This window comes from Bos indicus x Bos taurus, chromosome 1 (assembly GCF_003369695.1).
Source record: "Bos indicus x Bos taurus breed Angus x Brahman F1 hybrid chromosome 1, Bos_hybrid_MaternalHap_v2.0, whole genome shotgun sequence".
Classification (NCBI taxonomy): domain Eukaryota; kingdom Metazoa; phylum Chordata; class Mammalia; order Artiodactyla; family Bovidae; genus Bos; species Bos indicus x Bos taurus.
In genome coordinates this window covers 109,347,228-109,354,321 of record NC_040076.1, presented here as the reverse complement: position 1 = coordinate 109,354,321, position 7,094 = coordinate 109,347,228, and positions in this window count along the sequence as shown.

Genomic DNA, 7,094 nt, shown 5'->3' with positions numbered 1-7,094 from the left:
AGGCACCACCAGCTTTAAAAGCTCCCCAGGTGATTCCAACGTGCCCAGTAGAGAAGCACTGCCCTTACATTTTCTGCAGTAAAGACAAATGCAAAGGTTTTGATTAAGAATTACTTTAACCTTAGCCAGCCAAAGGGCAATTAGGAAGCACTTAAAATTAACTCAACTCCCACCAGCACAATGTCTTGTGCATAGAGATAATCAATAAATATGTGTTGCTGTAGGAAGATGTGACACTTAAACATCAGCTTTGATTTAAATAAACCACCAAAAATAAAAGTTACTCTTTATTGAAATTTTAAGAGAATTTGGATTGGTGAGGCAGACTGGTGCTTGTTCTCTTGAACACAACCTTTGTGGAGAACAAAAAACCTCATTCACTCTGTGGGAGCTCAGAATTTGTTCCTGAAATCTACAAAGGCCAGACAGGAACTAAATTTGGGTGATTCTCTCTCCCTTTCTGTTCTTCAAATGGTCCCTTTTTAAAACAGAGAAGACATTTTAGCTAACTGCCCCCCTTAATCCCAAAGAAAGGGATTGATGGATTCAATGTATCTCCCTGTAAGAGTGGTCATGGCGAGCAGATGAAAGCTGATACCAAGAAGGTTTGGGGTGAAGAGGAACAGTTATTTTCTGTCTTCTCTGAGATTGGGGTCATGGATAGGATGGGAAAGAACCATGAACTGGGCACCAGAAAGTAAAAATTTTCATTTTTTCTTTGCTCTTAGATAGCTGTCTGATCTTAGAAGCAAAAATCTCTCTGACATCAGTTTTATCTCTTGCAAAATGGCGATACTTCTTTACTTTCCAGTTGTGTGTGATAATTAAACTAAGTAGAAAATTGGAATGTCCTGTGAGAAGCACAATATTTTCTAAAGATGCAACCAGTCTGAACCTTTGAAAAGTTGATAGTGAATCCAGTATTCAAGAAAACAAAAGGTGCACATCCACACATTGACTAAACAAAACCTGATGAGGAATGACCAGCGTTGGAGACTGCTCTAGGAACTGGAAGCAGAAAGGTGATTGAGAGAGACACGCTCCCTGACCGAGGCTTTCCAGGTGGCACTAATGGTGAAGAATCTGCCTGCCAGTGCAGGGGATGTAAGGGACTCAGCTTCGATCCCTGGGTTGAGAAGATCCCCTGGAGGAGGGCATGGCAGCCCACTCTAGTATTCTTGCCTGGAAAATCCCACAGACTGAGGAGCCTGGTGGGCTGGAGTCCGTAGCGTTACAAAGAGTCAGACACAATTGAAGCGTCTGAGCATGCACCCATGCTCCCTGACCTCAGGTTGTTTACTGGACTAAGAAATAAAGAAATTACACAGAGCAGTCAGCCTTTGCTGGTTTATCTTGTAGTAACAAACCCTTGATTTCAGGTGACTTACAACAACACAACTGCATTTTTTTATTATGTAACTGGTGTTATATTATGTTGGTGGTGACTTTGCCCACATGTCTTTTCATTCTGAGACCCAGGCTGAAAGAGAAGACCTCGCATGGGATACTCTGTTCCCATGACCATGGAAAAGCAGTTGAGCTGGTGCACACATCCCAAGGCTCATAAAGCTTCCATTAGACACAACACACATTATATTTCCTTGCACTGGCTACAGCAAATCATATAGTCAAGCTTGCCATCAATGGAACAAGCAAGGCTACAAAACCCTTCAAGTTACATGGCAGCAGGATGTATAACCCTATGCAGGAGCAATGAGTAACCGAGAGGGATAAAACAGGCTGTCCAACTGCAGGTTTTGTGGCAGTATCAAGATAGTGTGATATAAGGAAAGCTTAGGGCATCATGGGAGGTCAAAGGAAGGCCATCTAACCTCTGATAGAACTGGGGATTCTGGGAAGGCTTCCTGGAATGAGGAGGAATTAGCCAAGTGAGTAAGGAGGGGGAATGTTTTAAGCAAGGGGGAAAAATACATGTATGAAGAGTCCTGGGCAGGGGGAAACATGGCATATTTTCATTCTGGAGCACAGAGTTAAAAGGCAGCACAGGGATAACTAAGGCTAGAGGGTTTTATTTATTAGTCACTCTGTTGTGTCTCACTCTTTATGACCCCAGGGACTGTAGCCCACCAGGAACCTCTGTCCATGGAATTCTCCAAGCAAGAATAGTGGAGTGGGTAGCCATTCCCTTCGCCAGGCTTCCCTAGTGACTCAGATAGTAAAGAATCTGCCTGCAGTGCAGGAGACCCAAGTTCTATCCCTAGGTCAAGAAGATCCCCTGGAGAAGGCATGGCAACCCACACCAGTATTCTTTCCTGGAGAATCCCATGGATGGGAGAGTCTGGAAGGTTAATATATGTCTTGTCTCACCTGGGCATACAAATAATACTAATGTGAGCCAAAGACTGGGAGGTTTTGAGTCTTACAAATAGGATGCCCACATAACTTATTTTCCACTCTATCTTCTCACTTTTAAAGTGAAAGGAGACATTGTTAATACATATATGGGAAAAACAGGCATGAATCTGGTCCAACTCAGGGAAGCCAGGGAAAAGTTCATCTGACTAGTAAGCCATGTTACTGCTTGGATTTTATCCTTTGGTCAAGGCTTTGAAGAGTTTGAAGCAAGAAAGAGGCAACTACAATGTGGAGATGGAATGTCAGGGAGATAATAGAGTCAAGGAGACCATAGATCCTAGTAACCAATCAGGTGAGAAAGGATAGAAGGAGGGATACATGTGCACAACACACACACACACACAAGTGTTATCTGTTATATGTAGAAGATGGGTTCATTTCTACTAAAGGAAACATTCATGGACTACAAAAGTCCCATAAAAAAGTCGGTTTCCAGAGTCATCAGAAACAAAAGGAGAGACTAAGCTTTTAAGATCATAATACACAGTCTAATATATATATAATATACAGTCTAAGGGATATTTTGGTGATTATGGAAGTCCTTCCAGTCACCATACATGTGGGAAAGACTCAAAAACACTTAGACATGACTTTTGGTGCCAAGAGACTGGCTTTCCCTGAGGATTTCTAAGGTAAAGTATGGTTACTGAGCATATCCTGCAGAAATACCCTGATGCTTTGTGCCCATGATAGCTCAGAATTGGGGTGGGTTCCAGCTGTCTGGATGGGTAGCACTATTGACTCATGTCTGAGATCTGCTGGGTATTTATGCTGAGAGCCCTAAAGTGAAAGAGGTCAGCATTATTGTCTGGACCCTTTCAGCTGGAGCATATGTAAGACTAATACCCTTGCTTTTCTGTGATCCAAGGTAATCAGCCAGGGTTGGGGAATATCAGTCTGTGAGGCTGCATTGCCTTCTGGGTGAGAACTTGGAGGTGAACAGAAATTTCTAAGTGAGCAGCTCTGATCATAGGGAATTAACCTAAAGTGTAGGCAGAACAGAACACAGACAAGGAAAGATTCAAAGGCTCTAGGAGGCCTCCCCACCACCAAGATGATATTGCTTTCATGTCAGGCTTGGCTTCCTTTATTTGTTTGTCTCTCTGTTGTTGTGTTTTGTTTTTTGCTTGCTTTTGTAACACATATTCCATTCTAGAAGCCATATACAGAGGTTTTTGAAATAAAAATACAGCAAGAATATCCATCCATTTATGCCAAGCTCTAACTGGCTGCAGCAATCACAGTCTTTCATGATCTTATTCTAATCAAACACAACACAGTATCTGGATGCCCTCTTTTGCTTATTTTGCAGTTTTGTAGCTCTGACATGCTCACAGTGCTACACTGTGCAACTCTCTCCCTCACCTCTGCCAGTCTGTCCCCTCATTTCCTTCCCAGCCAGGCTTTGCAGCTGTGCCGCTCCCATGAAGCTTCCTGGTCCACATTCCCAGCCTCCTTGTCTTCTTACCATCTGCAGTTCCACTGCTGACCTTGTTCCTTTTCGTTTTCTACCAGTCAGCCTTGTATAGTTCTCAATATATTTCAAAGCCAAGACATTTGAATAACAATGATAGCTCCCATTTTCTGACAGCTTACAGTGGGACAGTATGAGCAATGAGCTCTTTGCCCAGACTGCTTGTTCCGTCCTCACCAGTCAGTGAAGCAGGTACTTTTACTTTAGCTTTGTTTTATAGGATTGAAAACTATAGTCAAGTGCAGCAACATAAAGTGTAGAACTGGGTAACTAAAGCACCAGTTTCAGTGCCCAACATGGAGTATGTGTATAAGTTAGAATTGTGTATGGCTGCAAGTAACAGGAAGAAAAAACACTCCAGTGTTTAAAGAGGGGTTTACTTTTCTCATATCGCAAAATATCCAGAGGCAGTAGTTGCCCTATTGGTTCAGCCGCAAAGCAAGGTGAGGATCGAGGTCTTCCAAGATGGCCACACAGCTGCAGTAACACATCTACCTTCAGAGCTGGAAGGAAAAGGACTGACTTCTTAAGCATCTTTGTCTTATATGGATCAATGGAACAGAAGAGAGAGCCCAAAAATAAACCCACACAACTATGGCCAATTAATTCTTGACAAAGGGGCAAGAGTATACAATGGGGAAAAGACAGTCTCTCCAGCAGTGGTGTTGGGAAAGCTGAACAACCACATACAAATCAATGAAGCCCAACCACACTCTCTCACCATATACAAAAATACACCCCAAATGGCTTAAAGACTTAAACGTAAGACATGACACCATTAAACTCCTAGAACATTCTCTGACATAAATTATACCAATATTTTCTTAGGTCAGTTTCCCAAGGCAACAGAAATAAAAGCAAAAAAAAAAAAAAAAAAAAAACCCAATGGGACCTAATCAAGCTGACAAGCTTTTGCATGGCAAAAGAGACCATAAACAAAATGAAAAGACAGCCTAAGAATGGGAGAAAATATTTGCAAATGATGCACCCAACAAGGGCTTAATTTCCAAAATATACAAATGCTCATACAACTCAAAAGCAGCAAAAACAAACAACTGAACCCCCAAATGGGCAGAAGATCTAAACAGACATTTATCAAAAGGAAAAATAGAGGTGTCCAACAGGCACATGGGAAGAGCCTCAACATTGCTAATTACTAAAGAAATACAAACCAAAACAACAACAAGGTACTACCTCACACTGATCAGAATCAGTTCAGTTCAGTTCAGTCACTCAGTCATGTCTGACTCTTTGCAAGCCCATGAATTGCAGCACGCCAGGCCTCCCTGTCCATCACCAACTCCCGGAGTTCACCCAAACTCTTGTCCATCGAGTTGGTGATGCCATCCAGCCATCTCATCCTCTGTCGTCCCCTTCTCCTCCTGCCCCCAATCCCTCCCAGCATCACAGTCTTTTCCAATGAGTCAACTCTGCATCAGGTGGCCAAAGTATTGGAGTTTCAGCTTTAGCATCAGTCCTTCCAATGAACACCCAGGACTGATCTCCTTTAGAATGGACTGGTTGGATCTCCTTACAGTCCAGGGGACTCTACTCTTAGCTGAGCACTGAAGAATTGATGCTTTTGAATTGTGGTGTTGGAGAAGAAGAAGACTGATCAGAATGGCCATTCTTAAAAGGTCTACAAAGAATGAATGCTGGAGAGGATGTGGAAAAAAGGGAACCATCCTACACTGTTGGTGGGAATGTAAGTTGGTGTAGCCACTATAGAAAACAGTGTGAAGTTTCCTCAGAAAACTAAAAATAGAATTACCATATGACCCAGCAATCTCACTCCTAGGCATGTATCCAGACAAAACTAGAATTCAAAAGGATACATGCACATATATATTCATAGTAGTACTATCCACAGTAATCAAGACAAGAAAACAACCTAAATGTCCATCAAGAAGTAAATGGATAAAGAAGATGATGTACATATATACAGTGGAATACTACTCTGCCATAAAAAAGAATGAAATAATGCCATTTGCAGCAACATGGTTCCCCAGTGGCTCAGCGGCAAAGAATCTGCCTGTAATGCAGGATCTGCAGGAGACGCAGGTTTGATCCCTGGGTCAGGAAAATCCCCTGGAGAAGGAAATTGCAACCCATTCCTGTGTTCTTGCCTGGGAAATCCCATGGACAGAGGGGACTGGTGGGCTACAGTCCATAGGACTGTAAAGAGTTGAATACGACTGACTACGACGAAGCAATTGGGGGCAGGAGGAAAAGGGGACAACAGAGGATGAGATGGTTGGATGGCATCACCAACTTAATGGACATGAGTTTGAGTGAACTCCAGGAGTTGGTGATGGACAGAGAGGCCTGGCGTGCTGCAATTCATGGGCTTGCAAAGAGTCAGACATGACTGAGCGACTGAACTGAACTGAACTGAACTGAAGAGACTTAGCATGCACACAAGGATGAAACTAGAGATTATTATACTGAGTGAAGTAAGTCAGAAAGAGAAAAAGACTATATGATATCCCTTATATGTAGAATCTAAAATATGAAACACATGAACTTATCTACGAAACAGAAGCAGACGCACAGACACAGAGAATATACTTGTCTTTGCCTAGGAGAAGGGGGATGGACGGGGTGGGAAGTTTGGGTTAGCATATGTAAGCTATTATATGTGGAATGGATAAACAACAAGTCCTACTGTGTAGCACAAAGAACTATATTCAGTATCCTATGACAAATCATAATGGGAAAGAATGTATATATACATACATGTATATAAAACTGAATTACTTTGCTGTTATAGCAAAAATTAACACAATATTGTAAATCAACTATTTACATAGCACTTTATGCAATGTTCTATTCCGCAATCTATTCTATTCCCTAGTCTATTCCAGAATCCTATCCCCTGCCCTGACTCTTTGCCCTCAGCCACTACCACCTCCAGCAAACTTCCCTTACTTCTCATTGGCTAGAATTGAGCAACACTCTCTGCCAGCAAAGACCATTTATTGTACAGTGGTAAGGAGTTTTCCAGGACTGACTTAGGTAAATGAGCATTTGTTCTTTAGAGTTGTGATAGAAAACTGCATTCTGTGAGTTTAAGGTGTCTCTTCCCAGTTGCCGAACAAACTGGGGTTATGTTGCAGGGGAAAATGCAACATGGAGATGTTGCAGATAGAGATGACTGTTGGAGAGGGAATTACAGTTTCTGCCCACTCAATGGATGTCAGTTCCCAACCCCTTTAGAGTAGAGAGGCATCAATTCCAGGTGTAC